This window comes from Panulirus ornatus, chromosome 57, assembly GCF_036320965.1.
Source record: "Panulirus ornatus isolate Po-2019 chromosome 57, ASM3632096v1, whole genome shotgun sequence".
NCBI classification, from domain to species: domain Eukaryota; kingdom Metazoa; phylum Arthropoda; class Malacostraca; order Decapoda; family Palinuridae; genus Panulirus; species Panulirus ornatus.
This window is the reverse complement of record NC_092280.1, coordinates 28,053,967-28,069,993: the sequence shown is the minus strand read 5'-3', so window position 1 is coordinate 28,069,993 and position 16,027 is coordinate 28,053,967. Positions and strand designations below refer to the sequence as shown.

The 16,027-nt window shown below is 40.6% G+C and overlaps 1 long non-coding RNA gene across 1 annotated transcript in view; it reads left to right on the top strand.

Moving 5' to 3' along the window:
- LOC139766348 (uncharacterized) overlaps window positions 1–16,027 on the top strand; it is a 109,877-nt gene that overhangs the window by 75,448 nt on the left and 18,402 nt on the right. Inside the window, exon 2 of the long non-coding RNA XR_011716859.1 lies at window positions 2,826–3,046. This is a non-coding gene — a long non-coding RNA (uncharacterized lncRNA). The remainder of the gene's footprint in view (window positions 1–2,825; window positions 3,047–16,027) is intronic.

Here is a 16,027-nt window from a genome sequence, read left to right as displayed (position 1 = left end):
TCGCTACTCGTTAATCTGATTAGTCGTACCGGGTCACTTGTTTAGACCTGGGTAATAGACTTTCTTTATGCTCGTTGAACTGTCTACCTATGTGTCATCGTTCGATATCCACACTGAATTGTAGTGATTTGTCCGTATCTGATCAGCTGTTAATCAAACTTTGATCTGAACTAACTGTGTCTGATCAGGTGCTTTGCATACATGTACAGTTCTAATGGTTTGCGCTCAATCTAATTGTGTTTATCTAATCACTTACAATTCACTCGCTGATGTCATTCTTTGAATACTATCCCTTTCTCTACATACTCTCATTTCACTGTTGTATGCTAATTACTTGTTCTGCAGCCGCTGATTTGATTGAGAACTTTATAAAAATGCTTTCTGCAGTTGTCACTATATATCCATTTTCACAGTTTAATCCATACATTTTACTGCACTTGTAAGACTAGATTCTGCGCATCCTCTTATCTCAATGCATCCTTCCCACCTCGCGTGGATAGCTTATCTCACCATGCTCTTTCATCAGGCCTGCTCAAATCGCTGTGCCCAATTTAACACTTGCTCTGCACGAATTGGTCTAATTGATCCCTATCATCCACCCCCACTGTTCTTCCCCTAATAACCTCACCTGTTATGGTCATTAATCTCACCTGTTATGATCATTAATCTCACTGTTGTCCATTTTATCCCTTGCTCCGTGTTAATTGATCGGACTGTAGCCATTTCATCATTGGGGTCTCCACCCGCTGATGTTGCTGTATTTGCTTTGATCACTTGATTCGCACGTGCCAATATCACGTCTATGGGGGGGCTTATACTACGGATGGGAGGATCAGTTTTGGTATACTAAACATGATGGCAATGAGTGAGTATGTCTGTGTGTGTGTGCCAGCGAGGCCATTTCTTTATTGGTTTCTTGACGCTTCCTCTCAAAGGCGGAGGAGGCAATCGTGGGTAATTAAGGTAAAGCAGTTCGTACACCTTAGATCATCTTCAGTTCTTTGATTTTAATCTGCCTATGGGATCATATACCTCAACTTGTTTGATCACTATAAATGCAGTCTTAGCCTCTGGCTTAACACTATACTTGCCCTCTTATCTTGCTCGTCTTGTCTCCTGTACAGATAAGGTATTCAAATGACTTCGGCATAGACCATCAAGGTCTTCTTTTATCTACTAGCCAGGTTTCGCAATCATTCCCATATATCTATCAACAGTTGATCATCCATTCACCGATCTTAATTTCGTCCATAAATCAATTTCTTGTGTATCTGTTTTATACTGATTACTTGTTCTATACACAAGTATGGTTAATCCATTAATCCCTCAGTGTAAACAATGATTAATCTGTTGATCCTTTTTTGCGAAGTTATGATATATGCTGCTATGATTAATTCATCAATAAATCTAAATATACAGTTGATTATTCTGTTCATGTGTAGGTGTCATAAGCTCATTCATCAGTCTTTACGTACAGGTACGTCTAATGAAATGACTCCTAAGCTAAGGGATTAATGGTTGATCCCTCTAAATACTCGAGTACAATTAACCCATTGATCTTTCTTGATCTACATGATCAGTACATTAATCTTAGGTATGATTAATCCATTAATCTCTGAAGCTTCCATACATAAATAACACTAACCTAATTGTGTGCCAAGAATCATTGAACGAATACCTTAATTGGTTGAGTTAGGATGTTAGACTGGCTGTATTCCTTGAGAATATTATCTAACTCATAAGGGGTGAATGAATTTAAAAGGTACTGAGATTTCATCTCATTCACTGACGAGTCATTTTTCTATGTCAAACTCACTAATGCCACTGTCTACTTTTAAATGTATCTTTATATTCCATAAACTCAGTGTTGCATATCAGCATGCCCTCCTATTACAGTATCTGCATTTAGTTCCAACCTCCTCCTCCATTTCCTCCATCCCTTTGTACCACAAGCCTCAAAATTTATACCTGGAGTCTCCACTGTATATATATACCATTAATTTCACTACCCCAATCATGAACCCTCTTTATACCCCAGTCACCCCTTTCTAAACCATCAACACAATCATTTTCGAACTATCAACTGCAATCTTTGCCAAATCCAAAGTCTCTAAACCATCAACTTCACCGTTTTTGACCATTTCCTTTTGGTCATTTAACTCCATTATTTCTCTTAACCTTGTAGAACACTGACCTTCATCGCCTACAGCACTAACTCTATTCCCAGCCTCTGTAACCCCCTCGTCTCCATTACAATACTCGCTCTGTATCTTAACGCCATTACACCCATTATCATACTCTACGAACAGTAATCTCTATTGTACTACAACATACAGCCCTCTGCAACATTAGCTTTTCTTTATACAACATCAAGTCCATTATCTTATCAATTCTAGACTTCATGCATCTTAACTCCAAACTCCTCTAACAAGGCCTGTTTACAGACCCCCAAATCAACAGCATCATTGTTCAATGTACTGAACGACTCTCTACTACTCCACAATCTCCTACAGTGGCCACAATCCACCAATAATCCACATGTAATATGAAAAATATTCCACTCTTACTCCACAACCTGATCCTTCAAACTCCACCAATATCAGTCGCATCCACCATTTTTTTTTTCACCAACATTTCGCCTAAAATGCTCCACATCCTCCACCATCATCCCAGACCCTCCACCATTATCCCACACCTTCCTTCACCATTATCTCACACCATCCACCTCCAACACCTTCATCCTTATTCTCCAATACTCTCCCACAACCGCCCCACCAAAACTAAAAGAACACAGCCTTTTAACCATCTTCCCCCCAAACTTCCAGGCAATACCAGAGGGAGACGAGGAGGGACTGGAACCCATCACCCAGACACAAGACGCCAGTCGCCCTTGCCTGGCACACATATGTATATATATACATACATATAAACCTGGGCAACGGACGGAGTCTCGGAAGAGGAGGAGGAGGAGGAAGAAGAACCATTTCCATCAACCATGCTGGTCAGGATCTCCTCGAGGACAATAATGAGACGAAGGATATTTTCCGTAAGTCAAGCAGGCTGCATAATTCGGTGAGCTTCTCTGTTCTGATGTCTTTATCAGATACACTGGATGTGCAAGAGGGAGGGGGAGGTGGGGGTTAAAAGCTATATATATATATGTATATATGCATCTTGGGTCTTAAGAAATGAGGAGACATGGGTGATATTACCCCGTTCAGTGTCTTAGAGCTGGGCTTGAGGTCTGTTACCCTCGCTTGGGACGAGGCTGGCGACTCGCACAAGAATGTTTTGATGGTCAGGTTTGGTATTACTGGGAGGGTGGAGGAGGACTTCGAAAGCACCCCAGTCAGTTTATTGTTCCTGGATGAACACATTAATCCATATGCCTAGTATTATCTATGTTTCTATCCATCAATATATCTAGCACCTGCATTATAACACGTACTAGACATACGCCTTTGAAAAAAATGTATACAAATATGCATATTTGTTTCGACATAGTTAGATAATTCTTGATGGGGTACGAAGTCGAATACAAAATCATTTACATTCTCGAATTAAAATGAGGGAGGAAAAAACAGCATAAATCCAGTTCTTTGTGAGGAAACACTCGTGTCTCCTGTCTTGCCTGACACACTGCTTTCTATGCAGAATAACCAGCATGACGTAACTCAAATACACCTGCCTGTGGAGAGATGTTATCATCAGCAGAAGATAACATCTCAAAAAGCTGAATGGAAGTACGGTACTCGCCTTAAGCTACGCGTCTTATCTCTATCGTTTCGTCCTATCAAGATGCGAATATTCAAAAGATAACTGATGTGAATTACAGAATACAGGTATAGTCGTCTGCTGTATATCTGTAAGGGTAAAAGTTGTGAAGTATTTTTCTTGTGTTGGGGAAGGGAGAGTCTGCTTACTGTAGAGGTATATCATGCAAATGAAACAAAGTAAATATGGAGTTAATGGAGGTCTGAATTACACTATTGATAATAGCCATGTATCAAAAGACTTCCATGGCTTTGGTAAAGCTATGATAAAGCTAAGAATATATCTATCTATCCGGGAGGTATGTCATGTGTTGAAAGCTATATGGCGTGGGAAGTACGCGCGAGGGAACAAAAGACCATAATCATCACCCTGGGCGAAAGGACAATAAGGAAGCTTATATGAATAATCCTTAATAGTAATCACTGAAGGAGACCAGAAGAGACACTGCCTTAAGCCACCATAGCCAGTGATGCCCACACCCTCAGGAGGAGGAGGAGGAGTAGGAGGTTACTACTGATACTACTACAGCCTTTCAGCATCGTCAGGAGAGACCACGCTACTGCACCTCTTAGTCTAGAGAAGGCCACTCTTAGAGACCCTATCCAACCCCATCAGGAAAGACCACAGGAGACTCTGACTTCTACTCGCCGTTAGGAGAGGTCAAGCCTCTGGTACAGAAGAGGTGGCTGTAGACAAGATGACTCTAGATACCATAGAGAGAGCCAATACCTCGCCTGGAATCTAGAGGAGACCAAAGGCTCTGACCACCACCGTCAGGAGGGGCGGTGGCGTGGCTCCAGCAAGGTGTTGGGGTACATCACAGAGCAAAGCTATCCAATCCCTGATTTATATGCTCTGTGCCTGACACCGACACATTATTTAAACAACAATTAACCAGAACAGAAACTCATTTTTTGCTGTTCATTGGTAGAGGAAAAAAAAAGAGGACCATGTTCGATACTAGTGACATATGACCTGATGGTAGTTTATTGGCAAACTTTATATTTAATGATAAATGCATTATGACGATTTGACTTGGAAATTTGAGGATAATGAGGAATGTGTTGGCAGATTGGAAGTCCCTCTTCATTGCCCACGTCGAGTATAGCTTAGTTCAGTGGTCACTCCATCTATCTCTATCATAGGCAATGTTTCAAACAAGCCTTTTTTGAAGGAGTCCATCCCAACCCTTTCTTCTATTTTCAAAAAAAGAAAAATGATGTAATTGAAATGATAAATTGACGAACACAGTTCACAAACATCACAGGAATGGTCAGGAGCACGATTTACGTCTTTTACCCTCGCATCCTGAAGACCTATTTAACATATCACTGTCTTAAGCTGAATATGACGAAGCATTTTACAGTGCATGAGGAGAGAGTGAATCACTTTAGAGTAACAAGTCGCCACATCATCGTCCATTTGAATCTAATTCTAAAAAGCTTTCGGAGGAAGAAGATATCAACTCTTATTTCCAAACGAATATTTCCCACAATGCAGAGCCGTAACATAGCATAGCACAGTGTGGAACAAAGGAACACTTGTTGCAAGCTAGGCGGCTCAATTGTTTACTCTTACATCTGAGTGCATAATGAGATGCAGTGATAAGCAATACACTGGTCCTCGAAAGAGACCTCGTGACTCGAAGGGCCAGGCCATTGTACTGCACGTCTGTGTACACATGAGACTTGTTGGTATTGAGTTCATGGGTAATAAAGTATTGCTACGATGATAATGCTATTATTGTTATTATTAATAACGTAGTTTTTATCGTTAAGATCATTTCTATTTACGCAAATATCACCTTGGGATCGAAAGGTTGTGATGCACTGGCAGAATATGCTCTTACAGGAATCTCCATAGATCGTGAATGACAATAGATCTGTGCGAGAGAGAGAGAAGCGCTTCCGTTGTACATGCCCGACTCTCCCTCATAGAAAGCTGGGCGGGAGCTTTGTATATCCTTCCTGTGTACGACAGTTTAACAGCCTCGTATTGCAAGTTCTCCTCCTCCTTCAGGAGAGTTTTCGGAGACCTGATGATCCTCCTTAAGGTACAGAGGAGCCAAGGGCCTTTTCTCCTGAAGGTCCGGCACAAACTATGGAACCAATTCCTGTAGAAGTCATTAAAGAACTTCAAGAGGCTTAGACCAACAGACGAGAGCTAAGGGCCTCTCCCTCCTGTAAGGCACGCCAGACCTAAGAAGCGACTGGCCGTAGAAGGCAAAATGAGACATCGTTTTCTAAGTCGTCCTCACCTTTCAAGGACGACTGTTGGAGGCCCGAAGAACCTCGTGCAGGTAAATAAGACATGCAAGCCACACGCCAGAATGTATGAGCTGTGCTGAATAAGATGAATAAGACGTGAATGAGTAATTGGAGGACTTCATGCCAACTTAGTAACGCGGTTGTTCCTCACTTATCACTAAGTCAGGCCCCACGCTGCCCTCATGACGGTGTTAACTTGCAGAATCATGATAGAAGAAAAGAGAGACTAAATAATCGGGGGGGTGACAGCTCGCTGTGGGGCGTGGGGAGGGAAGAGAATCGCCACACACCTGTTTTTCGCCCCTTTCACGCTTTGACATCTCTGCCACCCTGATGCAAGTCAGGGTGGCAAGGAAGTAGATTTTAATCTCGGTCAGCCTGTTGTAGATTTTCAGAAACTTCACCCCCGGTGGCAAGATATCTTTACTGGGAGAGCGTATGTAATTTATAGCATCATTGTTACATATTCTGATTAAAAAAATCCTTCGTTCTAATTTTTTTTCGAAGTTTACAGAGTAACACTAGGATTGTTTAACCATACACGATCTTCTGTCGATAACTAAAACCATACTGCATGTTCTTCCACATATTACTTTGTGATAACTTGCATTTAGTAATTCTTTTAATATCCAAAACGTATGGTCCATGTATCACATTCACTGAACAGTGCACTAAATTTGTAGAGATAATGTATATACCACCTATATACATTTAGACGAACTGGATCTCCGATTTGTCTTGCGTACAGTAGATATGCTCTCATGCGCGACGTTTTCTTTCCTTCAAGAGCAAATTACTCTTACAAATCCCCTTGATAATCTCCTCGTTTGCAAAACAAATAAAAAAAAAGAGGAAAAGAAATTATCTCGAACTTTGCAAGTGGTTGGAATTATTACAACTGGCGACTCCGATGACGAGTTAATGACACCTCCAATTACGTCGTTCGTAACATTTGTGGGAATCCTGCAGAGCAATTAATCTAAATTATCCAGTTTGCTGCCGTCAAGACTTCCTGAGCACCATCCCCCACCCCACACACCCCCATCTCTCTCCTCTAACCCCCCCAAGCCAGTGGTTGAAAAATAACAACGCGGTTCGAAGGTCATGTCCGCTACTGGATTTTTATAATATATATTTATATGGTGTAGCGGTTAGCGCTCCTGGTCATGTCGCATTCACAGACCGCCCAGGTCGAGGGCATAGGTTCGAATCTTGGTTGCGGCAATCTGTCCACAGACAACCCAGCTGTTCATCCACCCTTAGGGGTTGGTCGATGAAATGGCTACGTGGTTAAGGCTAGGGTGTATATAGCATCGCGATCAGCTAAGTCATATGCCACACCCCATTTTCCCTCATCATACAAAGGAATAATAAATAAAAAAAAGGACAAACCCGACCAAATCCTCCTGGGCATGCTGACTGCCATTACTATCACAGATGAGGTAACAGTCTGACAGGTGTATCTATACACACACACACACGTAACGCATCAGAGTGTGGCAAATAAGAGATCAAATTGACGTCTCCTATTTTTACCCCTGATGGACTTTCTGTCATTAGGTGGCCACAATCGCTCGCTCGAAGACGTGAATTATTCATCTATGATCTCTGTCTGGATGTGTGTGTGTCTGTTTGTCTGTCCAGTGTATGAGATGACGAGTGTACAGGAATTCCTCGCTTCCCATCTACACCTGGCCACATCATCTGTCATTGCTTGCGAGGTCGATGCTCTACCTTTTAAATAAGTTTTACTATCTTTTGTAGAGGATGGTAGATGTATGAATGTAGAATAGATTTTGAAATATAAGGATGTTGTAGTTATATCATTTAGAATGTTGTATACATTGTCTAGCTGCGTCTCTTCGTCGTATATCGTGACTGTTGTATTTCTTGTATCTCCCTTGATGTGATTATTACACGAAAGTGCACTTGGGAACATACCGTGTTTCATTTCCCCCGTGGACTCGTAGGAATATCCATATTTTAATTCCAATTCGAGAGTACTTTACTAATTTCATTGACTATTGAGGCTTCGTTACTCGCACTACTCTCCTCGCTGACAAATGGATAAAAGTAAACTTTTCGACACTAGCCTTGCGAAGAAAAATAGCAATTAGACTCTAAGACTAATTCAGCCAGCCAGTTCCCGGCCAAATCAGAGATCTCTTCCTCTGAGTGTGTGTGTGTGTGTATATATATATATATATATATATATATATATATATATATATATATATATATATATATACATGATGTGAATGGATGTGTTACTTCGTCTGTTTCCTGGCATTGCCTCGCTAACATGGAAAACTACTGTCAAAGAAATATATATATATATATATATATATACACACACACACACACACACACACGTTTCCGTTTGCCTCCCCACCTAAACCTCTCCCTGTTCGTCTGTCTCCCTTGGGAGGCATTTTAACAGACAACTTCAATTTTTGTCAGGACGCTAAACTTTGTTAATACAAGCAGCATCTTGCCTAATCTGCCCTACGCGCCCTTTCGCTAATTGGAAATATTAATAAAGAAAAAAAATCTTATCCCGAAGTCATTCCCTCCTAATTGTGCTATCGTTGCCGCCAACTCCCCGCCCGCTCCTCTGCCAGCCGTAGGAAGCGGGAAATTTTAATGAGTCATTTGTTATTTGTGTTTCTAAAAAGAGTTTATATAGTCGTAGCTACAGACGGTGTTTAATGGAATTTGTTCATAAACTCGTTTGGATAGTTAGGAGTCGTTCCGATGAATTCTAGAATAGAGGGCACGTTAACAAGGGTTTGAAGGTCTTTTGACAGTGATAAGAGGTGAAGATGCTTTGAGTATCTTGGAATAATTTCTTATCTTTAATGCATTCGAAACCCTTTTTTTTTTTTTCCTATTTCGCGTTATCTGTGGGTAGAATAAATATGTAATTCTTTCCTCCTATGTCGCGGTTTAAGTGTAAATACATATGCTACATATCCACTAGCAAATCTACATATATCGTAATTATATACTTGCTGAGAGAATATGTGGTCGTAGAATTATCTATCGAGAACTAAAGAAGTTATTCAAGATCTATAGGTTAGTGATATGATAATTGCTTTAATAACCATGGAATTTCATATTCCCAAAACCCATCTGACCAAGGAACCAAATGACATATCATTACGCACCATTACGTCAAATTTAACAAATTTACCTCAAATGGATCAAAATGTCAGTTTCGGCTTATATCGACAGACGATAAGGGTCTATCGAATACCGGAGCGACTCTGGCGTAACAACCATGGTAACAGTGGCGTATATAAAGGCGGAGTCGCGGGAGGTAGTGTTCGGGGTCTTCATCCATACGCCCTTGGGTGACGCGGCGCAAAGGCGGGCTTTTGCGTACGTCTAAAGAGGGTTGAGGAGGTGGGATATGTGGGGGTTGGGGGGGCACAACAGGGAGGAGGAGGAGATGGCTTATGACGGCAGGGAGGGAAACACAACAGCCACAGAAGACGTGGCATTTTGACTTTTCGTCGTAATGTGCGCTCGCTCGAGAGCCAGCAAGCCTGGCTAACCAGCCGGAGCGCGCGCGAGAGAGGAAGGGAAAGCGAGAGAGAGAGAGTGAGTGAGTTAATGCGTTCATTTAGATTTGGGGGCCGGAAAACAGTGAATTTTTAATTGACGCGTCATTCACTGGGACAATTAGGTGGTGCTCGTTCACATCGCTTTCACGACCTGGAGCCACGAGCCCTTTGTTCGGAAGACCTTTCGTAGCTATATCTTTTTTTTAATCTACCTTTTTTTTGTGTGTCTTTTTCTATCGGGCGTAGGAAGGATCTGTGGATGGGAGAGAGAGAGAGGTGAGGGGGGGGGGTGAAAGAGGATCTAATTGTTTTAAAGGTATTCTTAATGGGTTTCAACGCTTAGGGTCTGATTTTTTTTTTCTTTTTACCTCGTGGATGAATTTTGTCCTTATTTTGTACTTGGTCACAGGATGGAGCTGAATAATTAGTGTCTGTATATATGTATATGTTTATGTATGTATGTATATGGGCGTTTATATATTAGTGTGTATGAGTGGATGGACCATTCTTAGTCTGTTTCCTGGTGCTACCTTGCAGACGTGGAAGACGGACGGCAATCAAGTATAAATATATATATATATATATATATATATATATATATATATATATATATATATATATATATATATATATATATATATATATATCATCGGATATGAGTGCATAATGAATATAACAAGTAATTTGTTAAAATCTCTTATCTACATCGTAAATCATTATAACCAAGTTCTTTCATTTCTTTCATAAATGCCATTTTTTCATACATCAAGCAACTTCTAAATTATGATTAATATCTAGAATTATTTTCGTCGAAGATTCTTGTAGGGAACTGGATATAAAAGATATCATAAATGACTTGAGTATTCATGTGGGCTACAGGAGATAAATGGGCTTAATTACTTCTTTTTTCTAAATAGATGTGTCATTTATGCATATGCTGAATAATAGTAGAATCCATAGGAATAGGACTGCCCCAGAAAATGTGAATATAGTTAAAAATTTGCAAGATGAATTTATTTAGTTAAACTAGTTAAAAGGAATAAATTGGGGACGTGGAGGGCAACCTGCGAAAAAAAAAAATAAATTTTCTAAGTTTCCTACAAATAGATATTTGTAATTTTTAAAAATCATATGGAAAATAACCCAATATAAAAAAAACACGAACCTATTAGGTATTTTTTCAAATATTCATTGAAATCGATATTCAACCACCAGTCTGTTTACGATGAGACACACAAAGATCAAAGAATATTTGAATATTCTGTAGTATTGTGTGTTGATGGTGTGACCAAATGACTAGAACCAATTTCGTCAAGATATATTGGACATTTAATCCGACTCTTTGGCTCCCAGTCGAAATTACTTTTGCAATTTGTATGATTATCTTGAAATAATTGGAAAATAACTGGAAATTATCCTTATTCGTCATATCTCCGTAATGACAATAATTTGCATATTTTTTTCTGAATGGTGTTTATTCAAGGAGTCCTATATATATATATATATATATATATATATATATATATATATATATATATATATATATATTGAATTTATATTCCGGAGCATTTCATAGGAAATCCTTCGATACATACTATTGAAAGAAATATGTCAGTGACATAAGTTACCAAGGAGGCCATTCCTTCATTCGGTGTACTTGTTTGTATAAACAGTATTGCGAATATGAATACAACATGCATCAATTCCTTGCCCATCTATAAATGGTTGTCAGATTAATCCTATGTTTTTTTTTTTTACATTGATTACATCCGATCCGACACGAAAACGGAACTAAGGCAGATTAATCTAGGGTTAGATCGTGGTGTTAGCTTGAATGTGTTCTCGCGTATAATCCATCTAGCCAGACTATATATATATATATATATATATATATATATATATATATATATATATATATATATATATAGGATGAAATTAGGCTCAGGGTTTCCGTTGATGCGAGAACTGTCTGGCCAGATCAATCTTTATATATACATTGGTGTAAGTTTCTTAGCCCAACCAGAGACAATTGGATTAATCAACTCACGCTGGTGCCAAAGTAGTTTTATCCGATTAATTTTTGAAGTTGAATCGGTTCAAGTTTCATCTATCCGGATAGGAGATTAATCCGATTAGTCTTCGGTCTGCTTGAAGTAAGTTTTAATCTAACCAGACCAAAATATAAGGATGATCACATCAATCGGAGGCTTGGACAGCTGTAGTCCTCGTCCAATACATGAGCACACTAATCTATCCGATTCGATTACTGATGTTAGAAGCTGCTAAGTAGACTTAAGACGCATATGTTGTAGGGTTTATGAACGAGAGAATACATCGCTTCGTCTATCGCACTACAGTTCTGTCTCCTCACAACTCGTGGTACAACCCCATAACTCGTGGTACAGCCCCACAACTCGTGGTACAGCCCCACAACTCGTGGTACAACCCCCACAACTCGTGGTACAGCCCCATAAAGTCGTGGTACCTCATATCTCGTCCCATATGCACCCATCGTGGTATATATATATATATATATATATATATATATATATATATATATATATTTTTTTTTTTTTTTTTTTTTTTTTTTTTTTATACTTTGTCGCTGTCTCCCGCTATCCCCGTCTCCTGCTACCCATTAATGGGGACATGTCGACGGAGTAGAGGGTAGAACCGAAAATATTTCGTCTTTTTCTCTCTGCAAAGCCGAGCAACAAATCTGCCACACTCACTGAAATAGTCAGTGGCTGGCTGGCTGGGCAGGAGTGAGGGGGGGAAAAAAGAATTTAGGATAGGTAATGAGGACAAGGTTTGTGCATTGGAACCTCTCGTAGGTGTAGTAGAGTAAGTGTAGACTCGTAATGTTAGGACACACGTACAGGGGGAAATAAAAAGGGGGTTGATCAGCTACAGTCTTGAGGTGGATTGTGAATTCAGGGTGAGGAACTTGCGAGTAATTATCTTGAAGTAGTGGAGCAGACTGTCTCTTTTCTTCTTTTTTTAAGTGGGGCAGGCGAGTCTCCTAGTGTTCCTGTGAGTTTAAAGTGGTATTTTTTTTTGTCCTGTGGGGGGCCCTTTTTGACATGGGCCAAAAGGGATTTTATTTTTTTAGGGGGTGTGTTTATCATGGGGAAATATCCTAGTATGGAGGAGTACATGGCGCTTTGTTTCCTAGTGCAGGTGGTTACAAAGACTCTACTATTAAGGAAGGTTTCGTAGTAATGGGTATCACTGTATGGGTGGAAATGGGACTTTCCCTCTTGATGGGGCTTTTGTGAGGTGTTTTTAAGGTTTGGGGTTCTATGGTGGGGGGAATTTGAGGTAGGAGAGGTCGATTCTGCTTCGAATTCTCAAACACGTACGTTCGTCAAATATTTTGTCGGCTTCCATGAATGTCATGTGTATATATATATATATATATATATATATATATATATATATATGCTAAACATAGTCACTGTGCATATTATTCAAAGTTTCGGTAAATAGATTGCGTAATCTTGATGTAGCTGTGTCTTTCAATTGTTTGATAAGAAAAGTAGTTTACATATAGTTTGGTTGACAATATTTACATCCAGTGAGTCTCTTCATGTTCGATCCATCATATGCACAGATCAGATAAGTGCCACGCCGGATAATCTCACCAGCCATCCAAAACCCCGGATAATCTCGCCAAGAATCCACAACCCCCGATAATCTCAGCAGCCATCCAAAACCCCGGATACTCTCGCCAACAATCCACAACCCCGGATAATCTCAGCAGCCATCCACAACCCCGATACTCTCGCCAACAATCCACAACCCCGGATAATCTCAGCAGCCATCCACAACCTCGGATAATCTCACCAGCCATCCAAAACCCTGGATAATTTCGTTGAGTCGTCCGAAAGCAGGTACGATTCACGGTGACACTGGAAGCCCTCCATTTACGTTGATGATCTCGGGCAGGAAGCATTGTGTTCATCACATCCCAAGCAGAATTGCCCAAGTATGGCCACTACGAACGGTCGTAACTATGTGGTCAACGCTCACGATGGCCCCACCCACTTCCCCCTAGGAGCTTCCAGAAGGTTTCATCATCATCTCTTCTCTGGAACACCGACACAAGAAGTACGAGTTGGCTGAAACCCTATGGAATGCCTGGAAACAACCTAACCCCTCCCAGTTAGTTATGCACAACGTAAAATGGATCAAAATGAAGGTATCTCATCATTCGTACAACTTATGGAAACCTTAGAACTTTCCTTTATGAAACCACCCGAAATATACACAAGGCGCTTAAGATATACATATATGTGTGGGCGTAATAAATATGTTTAAGAACGTCTCGTATACCGATGCTTTAGGTACATTCCTCAATAAAGAACGTCCAATGCTCAAGAAATGAGTAAATTCTTTAATGCCATAGAGACCTGAACACCAGCAGTCTCGTCGTCTCAAATTATGCGTCGAGGAGGAAGAAGATCCTGTTACCACGCAGGGCCCAGCAATGTAGCAATATTAGCCAAATGAATGAAAGGTAACAAGTCTCATGGCTACTGTGAGTGCACACACCGCTGCTGGACATCTAAACGAGAGCTGGAGGTGGTTCAGCAGAGCAACAATCACACCATGAATACAAGGACTTTTGAGCTCGGTGAGGTCCAAGCGTCCCGCTGGGAGTCCGCAACATATATTTGTTTATAAATTCATGCGCGTCAGAGAAGACAAAACATCCTGTAAATCCATACTTTAACTTCGAAAACCTGTTCTACCTCGCCATAACCTGCCGGCGGGTGTATGTGTGTGAGCCAGGTTACACTGTAGCAAACCCCGACATCAGTCCTCATAACTGTGCATATAAATGTGCAAAATATAGTTGGTGCTAATACCCCACCACCACCACCCACCCCTCCAACGAAATCGTTATGTACAAGTGGCAACAGATTGTCCGCGTTCATTTGGACTTGCCGTGAGAAGGTGGAAGGGTAATGACCGTCAACATGGAAAATGAGAAGGTCCGCTCATAAAAGTGACACATAAAACATGGTCACTGTGTGTTGCATTGCAATCCGTATCTGTGACTCTATAGAAGCAAATTTAATGCGATATTGTCCACGAACCTGAGTTTTCTGATTCTTTTTTACCTCTGACTGGCTGTCCGTGCTGGGTCGCGGTGTTAATTCATAGTTTTTGTCACCGTTCCTTATCAAACTCTTGTCGCATCGATCTTCGAGGTGCGTATGGAAAGAACTTCGAGGTCACCACTGAACTCTATGCATTGCTGGGAGTTCCAGTCTGTCCGTACACGCCTCGTACAGCTGGAACTTCCCTGGAAGGCATTTTTACGAATCGGTTTAGGCAGAATCTTAACTTTGCATTCCAGCTTGAGTGTCGTCTATCTTGCTTCATATAAATTTATTGTTGGTTATAGAGCTGACAACGTCCTTCTTCCTTTGTAGATAACATCACGAGGGCTGTTTCCTCTTGTGTTAACCGGAGCGAAAGTAAGGGGTGTTAGTAGTGAGTTATCTTGGTATTTTTCTACGGTATTTTCTTGGCAATTCTACACGGAAGATTATTATCTTGGTGGTACCTTACAGTAAGTTCCAGGTTTCAGCACACATACGGATGTGAACATTTGGAACAGTGCAATTCCAGGTTTCGGCACAGGTAAAGATGTGAACATCTGGAACAATATAGTTCCAGGATCCAGCACAGGTACAGACTGTTCCAGGGTTCAGTACACATACAGATGTGTACATCGGGAACAGTCAAGGAAATTAATTTCAAGAGATTAGCGAAAGTGGAGATACACCATCATTCCAGTCACGTCCACTGAAGACATCTCCAGAGATAAGAATACAGGAGGCACTTCCAGAGAAGTATATCCAAAGCAGCGCCATAGACAACACGCCAAGAGTCTCCCAAGAGATATCATGAACATGTCCAGAAGAGAAAATTCCAGACTTTACAAAAGTGACTACCTGGAATATTTCAAAAAAGAGAATATCCATGACACTTCCAGGAACAAACTTCCGAGTTCATGCTAGAGAGGGACATCAAACACGGTACCGAGAAAGAAAAATCCAGGACATTTCCACACATTCAAAAACCACTACAGAGACGAGCTTTTTAGACAACTCTAGATCCAGAGACAAGTTTCCAGGAGAGTTCCAGAGAAAAGATTCGAAACAGTCATTCAAAAGACCATCGAAGAGAATTCTAAGGGTGATCGTGGCGAGAACTGGAAAGACAATAATGCAGGAGTGACATTTATAAGACTATAGTATTGATAACATTTCATCAAATTTCAGGAGTGATGGGACAAGTTTGAATGTTATCCTTCTATGTATTACTATGTATACCCAAGGATCCTTTTCTGAAAGGATCCTGGTGTTGTTGCTGGACTTCTTTTCCAAGGGCTCTTGCAGCTCTGAG